Consider the following 11,394-nt stretch of genomic DNA (forward strand, 5'->3'; position numbering starts at 1 on the left):
CGTGCACGGTTTGGTGCACACCCACGTTAGAAAGTCCCCTGGACTATAAATATGTATCTAGGGTTTATGGAATAAACAACAACCAACGTTCAACCACAAACAAATCTCGGCGCATCGCCAACTCCTTCGTCTCGAGGGTTTCTACCGGTAAGCATCATGCTGCCTAGATCGCATCTTGCGATCTAGGCAGCACAAGCCTGCCCACGTTGTTCATGCGTTGCTCGTACTGAAGCCTTTTTGATGGCGAGCAACGTAGTTATCTTAGACATGTTAGGGTTAGCATTGTTCTTCATATTACATGCTATCGTAGTGCAACCCTTGCATGTTTAGCCGCCCTTACACCTATCTTAGGTGTAGGGGCGGCACCCCGCTTGATCGTAGTTTAGTAGATCTGATCCGTTACGATTGCTCCTTGTTCTACAAGGATTAGTTTAATATCTGCAATAGTTAGGCCTTACAAAGGGGGGGAGGATCCAGCGGCACGTAGGGTGTCGTTAGTTGGCCCTAAGCAGGATGTTCCGGGGATCAACCTCGTGTTGGTTTTTAGGCCTTGTTTAGGATCGGCTTACGATCACCGTGCGTGGCCGCGAGGCCCAACCTGGAGTAGGACGATCCGATTATGCGGTGAAAACCCTTAAATCGTCGTAGATCTCATTAGCTTTACCTTGATCAAGCAGGACCACCATATGTTCGGACACCTCGTCTGAATCATGGGTGGATCGGCTCTTTGAGCCGATTCACAGGATAACCTGAGAGCCGATCGAGGCTCGTATTTAACGTTTACGTGTGTGCCCTGCAGGAAACTAAGCGAGGCATCATCCACACCTTCCTGACCAGGTATAGGTCAGGTGGCACGCCCTTGTGATAAACATCGGTGCGTGCGACCAGGAGGCTTTGCGGGCCGTCGCTCCGAGGGACCGGGGCCAGCCCGCAGCCCTAGTTGTTCCCGGCTCTACGGTGTTGCCCGTCTCTGCCCGCCGGGGGTTTCGACGTCAACACATTCACGGCACGCCCGGTGGGACCGCCTTCGACATCCACAACATCGCCATCTACATCCGAGATGGCGGAAGACACTCCGGTCACGTACGGGGATCTGCCTGATGAGCTCAAGAAGAAACATGACGAGATCAAGGCAACCCTCGAAGCCGAACTCATCGGCTCCTTCCACCGAACCCGCTCCCATGGCGTCAGGTGGAAGGGTTTCACACCCGAAGGCGCGCTCGATGGAGTGGACCTGTCCGCCCCGTCGGAAGAACGCACCAGGTCGCCGCGGCAGGAAATCAACTACATGGTGGCTCATTCGCTGCACCGCCACTCTGAGAGCCTGGTGAACACCTTGGAGCGTGTCGCTCTGCGCGTCGTCAAGGAAATCATGAGCCACCGGTATTCCCCGTCGGGACCGGCTCTGGGGACTTTCAAGGGAGAGATGCCGCTCCAGCCCCAGCCGTTCGCATGGGCAGCACCGGAACTGCCGAACTCATCGGCATACGTCGTCTACAAGATTGGTGGTGATCCTAGTGACTACCAATTCCTACCTGAGGCACCCAAGGAGATCCCGCACGGATACGCGTGCGCATACGTACCGGACCGCAACGCCCGGGCACTCTCGAACCAGGCTGCAATATCGGGGGCCTCCGGAACGGCAGGAGGAACGTCGGGAGCCGATCTCGAGAAGCAATCGTGGCTAGCTAAGTACGCCACTCCGACGAACCTCCAAAGCCCAGCTCCTGCAGTTGGCTTAGAACGGAAGAGCAAGCATGGCTGGTTAAGTATGCCACCCCGGCGAATCTTCAGGGTTCGACACCTTCAGCCATCACAGACGGATCAGATTTGTGCAATTTCGAAAGATCGGTTCGGTATGATGCCGAAAAGGAAGGCGTTCGGCTACACCAAGCCGTACCCCAACAGCTACGAACTGATCCCGCTGCCACCCAAATATCGGCTCCCCGACTTCACGAAGTTTAGTGGATCAGATGGTTCCAGCTCCATCGAGCATGTGAGCCGATATTTGGCACAGCTGGGCACGATCTCAGCGTCAGACGAGTTGCGCGTGAGGTTCTTCGCACAGTCCCTCACAGGATCGGCTTTCGGGTGGTACACATCGCTACCACCGAACTCCATCCAGACTTGGAAGCAGTTGGAAGAGCAGTTCCATGAGCAATATCACTCAGAGGCTTCCGATGTCGGCATTGCCGATCTAGCGCAAGTACGGCAGAAGCGCGGGGAAACAGTGGCAGAATACGTCCAGCGCTTCAGGACCATTAGGAACCGATGCTTTTCGGCTCGTATAAGTGAAAAAGAAGCAGTCGAGTTGGCGGTGGTGGGTCTCTCATCATCAATCAAGGACGTGGCCTCCCAGCAGTACTACCCTTCGTTAGCACACATGGTGCGAAGGCTCGCCGCATATGAACAGCGCCACCCGGATGTTTACCAGGGACAAATTCAAGCGGGTGGTGACTCGTGGTTGAGGCGGACGAAGATGAAGGTGCCATGGGAGATCGGGAGGTGGCAGTGGCTGAATGGACTCGAGCGACAGAGCCCCGTGACCTGCAAATGGGTGAAGTCACAAGGCCCTCCAAAAGGGTTCGACTTCGACGTGACTAAGACGGAGCGAGATTTTTGACCTCTTACTCGCGGAGAAGCATATAAAGGTACCCGAAGGCCACAAGTTCCCCACGGTGCAAGAGCTGAACGGAAGGCCGTACCGCAAATGGCATAACACGTTCTCCCACACCACCAACGACTGCAGGGTGTGGCGGCAGCAGATCCAAATGGCGATAGAAAACGGACGGTTGATTTTCAACCAATACGCCATGAAGGTCGACACGCACCCCTTCCCCGCCGTAAACATGGTGGAGTATGCTTGCCATGGAGGGTGCCAGCCGGGTTTCCTGTGCAATATCAACATGGTAGATCTTGGACACCACGCTGGCAAGGATGGAGATGAGGGCAGCTGCTCTCATAGCAAAGATACAGAGGAAGCCGCTCCACGCGATCGGCTCCGCCAAGACGGAAAGCGCTACGTTACAGAGGGAGAAGTGAAGAACATAAGATATCGCCGACCTCTCTCCGATCACCTCCTCAACAAGTATGTGAGTCGGTACGACCAACGCCGACGGTCAAGCGATGATGATGAAAGAGATCGTCCGGCTAGAGAAGCCGAAGACATCGTCGGCATAATCGCGATGAGGAGGAGCACGAGCGTTGCGCCAAGGAAGAGGCAAGGGAGCAAGACGACGAGGACGAGACACCGGGATTGTCCCTTCTTCAGGCACTTGCTGGGATTCGGGAATGAGCCGATTGCCAACAATCGGCAATTGCCCAGAATACAACCGGAAAAAGAAGGAGGCAGCCAACGTGTCCGTGTTCGAGCGCTTAGGACCTCTCCCGCCACAGAGCGAACGAGCTGAGTCCCCTCAGTTGAAAGATCTCGAAGATTCAGAAGACGAGGGAGAAGAAGAAGACAGGTATCACCGGACAAGGTGGTGCCCGGATGGACTCAGCCGTTCCCGGAAACGCGAGGGTTCAACGATTGCGCGGCACTGGAAGAAGCCGAGAGGTTATACTTGCATACATTGAGAAAGGCAAGGCCTCGATCCGGCTGCGAAGGTTCAGCGAACCCTGGATGAGGAGGGTCGTCCACGGAAAATGGAGTGGCGCCCCAAGCAAGGAAAGCCGATGATGAAACATCGGCTGGCACAAACATGGTGCTCGTTCTTCCGATCACACGATCACACGATGCACTCAAGGTGGGCGACAGCAAGCGCACCAACATGATAAAGTCAGAGATTGGGCTGGTGTTATCTACCGGCCTGAACGAGTAGCAAGAGCACGTCAATGAGCAAGCGTGGCGAGGCTGATCCTTGTGATCGGCCCCAAAAATTCATGAAGGGACATTACAAAACCTTCACCGAGCAAGCAACGTGGAGGCCGATTCCAGCGATCGGCCAAAATTATCCTCACCAACCATTCTGCCCGGGTTCAACATGTTTTCCAACAGAGCCGATACCATCAATTCTCTTGACAGAATCGGCTCCGGGGGGCACCCAAGTGGAGAAAACACGAGGAACACGAGGATATGCAGTAAGGTGCCTCATTCTTTGGTAATGAGTATTGGAGTGTGGGGGCCGATGCATAGGTCGGCCGTAAAAAAAAAAATCTGAAAATTCGAAAATATGGCCATCGACTCAAGAGGAGCACGAAGAGGGTTTTTAATGAAAGAACTCCTCAATGGAGTAGTTTAAGGGCTTGGATCCTCTCTTCAAGAACAAGGCCAAAGAGCAGCCTGGACGTGCAGATCAGGTCAAGGAAGGAGTGCATTAGGTCCACCAAAGGAAAGGAGCCGATCTAGCCGGCAAGAACTGAAGAAGCTCGGGGGGCAGCTCACCTTGAAGGCTCTCTGCTTTGAGAAGCCGATTTATGTTCAAATCGGCTGGCTCTGCATAAGAAGCTCCCTCAGACATGATCAAGCCCAGGTCCATACAGCTAATTTGCGTATCCTCGTCTCTGTTTCGCCTTGGCTGAGACTCGGGGGGCAACAGGCCTGGGGGATGCTCTATTGAGGAACCGATTGAAGTACCATCGGCTGATCTTTGTTGCAGCCTTCTTCACAAAATGATAAGCGCTCGCTAAGAGGGATCGCTGAAACCGGTGGAAGAAATTTAAAGGCTCTCTTGGAAATCCCACAGTATCTACCGGAAAGAGAATCATCAGTTGAAGAATGGAAGGGTAAATGTCGAGGGACCGGTGCGTTGCTATCGGCTCGTTACGCATTGGCGAAGGGGACGAATCGGCTAAGATGAGCTAAAAGGAATCGGCAAAATCAAATTGGGGAAAGTTCTTCATTGATAGATTTCTTACATAAGGAGCTGATTTCTCCCAAAAGGAAGCACTAGGGGATACATGGCCCCATCTATTGCTACTGGCCCTATGCTAGATGTCCTATCTACGGGCCGTCGCTGCCCTCGCCGTCGTCGTCGTCACCGCCGTCGGCGCTACTCCCGGCAGGCTCGTCGTCACTCCAATGGCCGCCGACCGGGCCCTCGTTGTCCTCGTCTTCTTCGTCAGCATCGTCATCATCACGGTCGAAGTCGCTGAGGTTTCCCGGCCAAGGGCAGAACCGCTTGGCCGGGGGCTCGACGGAGGAGGTGTCGTCCTCCTCCTCCTCCTCTTCTTCCTCCTCCTCCTCGGGAGAGGAAAGGTCGCAGGAAAAGTGGTCGTCGTCGCTCTCCTCCTCCGTTGTCCCATCGGCGAGGAAGTGGAGGTCGCTTTCCCCGTCGGTCAAGGACTTGTCGTCCTCTGACCAAAGAGAGAAGTCATGGCTAGACTCCTCTCCGGCCGCAATGGCGCGACGGGTGTTGGCTGCGTGGACCTCCGCCGAGTTCGGCTCCGGCGTCGGCTCGCGAGACGAAGAGGACTGGGCGGAAAGATCCGATGAAGCAGAGGAGGAAGAGGACATGGTGGCACAGGAGGGCTTTTGGGGTGCTAATGCGAAGAAGATGCAGGAATAAACTGTGCGGAGCGGTTAAATAAAAGGGGATATAGTGGAAATTCAATGCCACAGCAGTTTCCGAGGAAGTGGTGCCTAAAAAAAAAAAAAACTGCCGTGTCACGCGGAGAAGTTGAGAAGGCGAGGGCATCATGATGACGGATACGCAACAGTTCTGCCACGACATGACCCGACGAAAGAAGAGCATAATGATTTTGGAAATGTCATTTCCAAAACCAGGGGGGCATGTGTTATCACCAGAATTTGACCGAGTCAGAGGTGGGCCGGATCAACATGGACTTGAGGAAATATATATAGAAGGAATACGTGAATCAGCCTTTTATACCAAGTTGGGCTTAATTGCCCGTGTATCTGTAACATATTAGATCGCATCTTAGATTAGAAGTTAGAATCTTACTCGTGCACGGTTTGGTGCACACCCACGTTAGAAAGTCCCCTGGACTATAAATATGTATCTAGGGTTTATGGAATAAACAACAACCAACGTTCAACCACAAACAAATCTCGGCGCATCGCCAACTCCTTCGTCTCGAGGGTTTCTACCGGTAAGCATCATGCTGCCTAGATCGCATCTTGCGATCTAGGCAGCACTAGCCTGCCCACGTTGTTCATGCGTTGCTCGTACCGAAGCCTTTTTGATGGCGAGCAACGTAGTTATCTTAGACATGTTAGGGTTAGCATTGTTCTTCATATTACATGCTATCGTAGTGCAACCCTTGCATGTTTAGCCGCCCTTACACCTATCTTAGGTGTAGGGGCGGCACCCCGCTTGATCGTAGTTTAGTAGATCTGATCCGTTACGATTGCTCCTTGTTCTACAAGGATTAGTTTAATATCTGCAATAGTTAGGCCTTACAAAGGGGAGGATCCAGCGGCACGTAGGGTGTCGTTCGTTGGCCCTAAGCGAGGATGTTCCGGGGATCAACCTCGTGTTGGTTTTTAGGCCTTGTTTAGGATCGGCTTACGATCACCGTGCGTGGCCGCGAGGCCCAACCCGGAGTAGGACGATCCGATTATGCGGTGAAAACCCTTAAATCGTCGTAGATCTCATTAGCTTTACCTTGATCAAGCAGGACCACCATATGTTCGGACACCTCGTCCGAATCATGGGTGGATCGGCTCTTTGAGCCGATTCACGAGATAACCCGAGAGCCGATCGAGGCTCGTATTTAACGTTTACGTGTGTGCCCCTGCAGGAAACTAAGCGAGGCATCATCCACACCTTCCCGACCAGGTATAGGTCAGGTGGCACGCCCTTGTGATAAACATCGGTGCGTGCGACCAGGAGGCTTTGCGGGCCGTCGCTCTGAGGGACTGGGGCCAGCCGCAGCCCTAGTTGTTCCCGGCTCTACGGTGTTGCCCGTCTCTGCCCGCCAGGGGGTTTCTGACGTCAACAGCATGTTCGGCATTCGCCTCAGCGTGCACGTTTGGCATTGGCCTTTGTGGTATCCCGGGTGTGTCACTGATCGAGAGAGGAAACATGAGTGAGGGTGCATCGCCGATGGTAACCAAGAAGTGGCGGCAAGCATAGACGAGTCGTGCCATGCTGCACCCATGGTGTCATTGCCTATTCGACGGTACCTCGGAGGAGGGATCCTCACGAGGAGGAGAAGAAGTAGGGGACATAGGGCGGAGAGTCCTCGGGACGGTGGTACGCGATTTACCCAGCTTCGGAACACCTTCTCGAGGACAGGGCCTACTGCTGCTTGTCTGGAATTATATGGGCGCTTTCGCGGTGTTACAGTGAGTTGTGGTTGTGCCTCTAGGGCTCCCGGGATCCGGCTTATAAAGGTGTACAGATCTAGGGTTTACACGAGGAGTCCTAGCCGGAATACAAGTTTCCTAACTACGGTACATTATCTTGCCATGTACGTCAAGGATCCGCCTCCTCTTACATGTCGCACCGGATCCGGCTACCCCTAATAGGCCAGGCCGGATCCGACTCCTTGTTCCAGGGCTGGACTTCATCCATCTTGATCTACATCAACTGGGCCGCCCGATGGGCCTCATGCCACCATCACCGTCTTTGGGCCACCCGGGCATGCCGGATCTAGGCACTGTTAATGGTACAGACCATGAAGTATACCCACAATAGTAGCCCCCGCAGTTCTCCGAGATTCACCTCTTGTTCCCTCCTTGCTGAATCATCTTTGCTTCCGACAATCCTCTTTGGTAAAATTGGGAAACTTGAAGAACCCCAACTTCATGATTTCTTATTTCCCAGCCTTCATGCCGAAAAAGCCTCCATCTCGCGGGACTTCATCCATCGACATCATTTTTTCAACGTGTCTCCGGGTTACTCCCATGCAGAGATAACACGGCTGGTCGTTTTTAAATTGGTACCCGGAACCTCAAAAAGTTCAAACGGTTCCGCCAATCTTGGCACCATTTTCGGGTGATTCGAGCGGTAACTTATCCTTAGCCATTTTTACCGCTTAGTGTTTTTGACACGTGTCAACCATCCAACGGCGCGACGCTTGCATTCCGCCCACAGGATGCGGAGCACGAATCTCTTCCCCCAGCCTATAAATATCTCATTGTCCACCCCTAATCACCCATTCACCCCTTTTCACCTCTCAGCGCAGCGCCGCCTCCGAGCTCCTCCTCCGCCGTACCGGAGTTCGTCGGAAGATCGCCAGAGTCCGAACGTCGCCGTGAGGGGTTCATCGAGTTCGTACAGTTCTTAAGTTCGGCGAGCCACCGCAGCAAAACCTCACCATCGGCGACTCTGACCACCGCGGAAACCATTCCGGTAAGTTCTTCGAGCTTCAGTCTTTTCGCCGTTCTTGGTAGGGATGACTTAGGGTGTAAAAACGGATCCGGCTAAAGTTTAGCTATCTCGCATTTTTCGTAGATGTCTTCTTCGACTCCGCCTCCGTCAACGTCCGAGCCTATCGCGGCGACCCCAATCTCCTCTGTTCCTCCGCCCTTTGTCCCCGTTCAACTGGATCCTTCCAAGGACTCAAAGAGAGAAGCCAAAGGAAAATGGTGGCTCTGCACCACTACAGAGACTGAGCTCCGCAACCTCGAGGCGGAGGGATTCTTGAAACCCGGATCCTGGCGATCAGTTCCGGGTGCCCTGACTCCTGCTCCCGAAGCCGGAGAATGGGTGGTGACCAAGGCGTTGATTGAGCGAGGCTTCTCGCTTCCACCCAGCGATTTCTTCACGGAAATCCTGAAGGCGTATCAGCTGCAACCGCACAACATCTCGCCCAACAGCATCTTGGCCATCAGCAACCACGTCACGCTCTGCGAGGGCCACCTCCGGGTAACCCCCGACATTCAACTATTTCAATATTACTTCTCCGTCAAGAAGTATACCCACAACGCATGGTGGCGTGCAAGTTTGTCAGTGAGAGATAAAGAGAGAACGTCGATCTCTGGTTTGGCAAAATGAGGTGAGACACGAGGCCGAGGGGTGCGTTGCCGGCAGGTGACCAAGAATTCAAGCATGGCGGTGACTGCCATTCTTACAATGCCGATATCGGCATCGACATCGTTTCGACGTTGTGGTGCTCAGATCAAGGTGGGGTTTATTTCTTGTATGCCAAAGAAAATTTGAAACAAGTTTTCCGTTGAAGGTTAGGTAAAATTTGAAAGTTTGGGTAAAACAATCATAGAAAATCTCTACAAAACAAGTTTTTATCTACCACGGAAATTTTTTGTCGGCTAAGGGGTGTTTTTTGTTGCTAACGAGTCTAAGGCAACGAAACGGGTTATGTGTTGTGATGTCTACGGGTGCTTCTATTCTTGTAGACAGTGTTGGGCCTCCAAGAGCAGAGGTTTGTAGAGCAGCAGCAAGTTTCCCTTAAGTGGATCACCCAAGGTTTATCGAACTCAGGGAGGAAGAGGACAAAGATATCCCTCTCAAGCAACCCTGCAACCACAAAGCAAGAAGTCTCTTGTGTCCCCAACACACCTAATAGGTGCACTAGTTCGGAGAAGAGATAGTGAAATACAGGTGGTATGAATATATATGAGCAGTAGTAACGGCGCCAGAAAAGTGCTTGCTGGCGTGTGGTTGATGGTGGTAATATTGCAGGAAGTACGGATGCGATGAAACAAGTAAACAAGCAGCGGTAGCAGTATTTAGGAACAAGGCCTAGGGATCATACTTTCACTAGTGGACACTCTCAACATTGATCACATAACAGAATAAATAGATAGATGCTAGACTCTCACTCTCTTGTTGGATGATGAACACCACTAACTGTGTAGGATTACACGAACCCTCAATGCCGGAGTTAACAAGCTCCACAATATTCGATGTTCATGTTTAAATAACCTTAGAGTGCATGACAGATCAACATAACCAAACCAAGTACTAACATAGCATGCACACTCGTCACCTTCACGCTACGAAAGGAGGCATAGATCACATCAATACCATCATAGCAATAGTTAACTTCATAATCTACAAGAGATCACAATCATAGCCTACGCCAAGTACTACACGATGCACACACTCGTCACCATTACACCGTGCGGGAGGAATAAACTACTTTAATAACATCACTAGAGTAGCACACGGATAAATTGTGATACAAAACACATGCAATCATAAAGGGATATAAATAAGCACTTCACTATGCCATTCATAACAGTGAATAAGTATTCGTGAAATATAGCCTAAGAGACCCACACGGTGCACACACTCGTCACCTTTACACACGTGGGACAAGGAGTCTCCGGAGATCACATAAGTAAAACCCACTTGACTAGCATAATGACATCTAGATTACAAGCATCATCATATGAATCTCTATCATGTAAGGCAGCTCATGAGATTATTGTATTGAAGTACATAGGAGAGAGATTAACCACATAGCTACCGGTACAGCCCCGAGCCTCGATGGAGAACTACTCCCTCCTCATGGGAGACAAGCAGCGTTGATGAAGATGGCGGTGGTGTCGATGGAGGAGCCTTCCGGGGCACTTCCCCGTCCCGGCGGCGTGCCGGAACAGAGACTCCTGTCCCCCAGATCTTGGCTTCGCGATGGCGGCGGCTCTGGAAGGTTTTCTCTGGTTTGGTAGGGTTTTCGCGACGGAGACTTTAAGTAGGCGGAAGGGCAAGGTCGGTGGAGTCCTGGTGGGACCACACACTAGGCCGGCGCGGCAGGGCTTGGGCCGCGCCGCCCTTCTGTATCCCCACCTTGTGGCCCCACTTCGTTTCCCCTTCGGACTTCTGGAAGCTTCGTGGAAAAATAGGACCCTGTGCGTTGATTTCGTCCAATTCCGAGAATATTTCCTTACTAGGATTTCTGGAACCAAAAACAGCAGAAAACAGGAACTGGCACTTCGGCATCTCGTCAATAGGTTAGTTCCGGAAAACGCATAATAATGACATATAATGTGTATAAAACATGTAGATATCATCAATAATGTGGCATGGAACATAAGAAATTATCGATACGTCGGAGACGTATCAGCATCCCCAAGCTTAGTTTCGCTCGTCCCGAGCAGGTAAACGATAACAAAGATAATTTCTGGAGTGACATGCCATCATAACCTTGATCATACTATTGTAAGCATATGTAATGAATGCAGCGATCAAAACAAAGGTAATGACATGAGTAAACAAATGAATCATAAAGCAAAGACTTTTCATGAATAGTACTTTCAAGACAAGCATCAATAATTCTTGCATAAGAGTTAACTCATAAAGCAATAAATCAAAGTAAAGGTATTGAAGCAACACAAAGGAAGATTAAGTTTCAGCGGTTGCTTTCAACTTATAACATTTATATCTCATGGATATTGTCAATGTAAAGTAATATAACAAGTGCAATATGCAAGTATGTAGGAATCAATGCACAGTTCACACAAGTGTTTGCTTTTTGAGATGGAGAGAAATAGGTGAACTGACTCAACATAAAAGGTAAAAG

This window comes from Lolium rigidum, chromosome 5 (assembly GCF_022539505.1).
Source record: "Lolium rigidum isolate FL_2022 chromosome 5, APGP_CSIRO_Lrig_0.1, whole genome shotgun sequence".
Lineage (NCBI taxonomy): Eukaryota > Viridiplantae > Streptophyta > Magnoliopsida > Poales > Poaceae > Lolium > Lolium rigidum.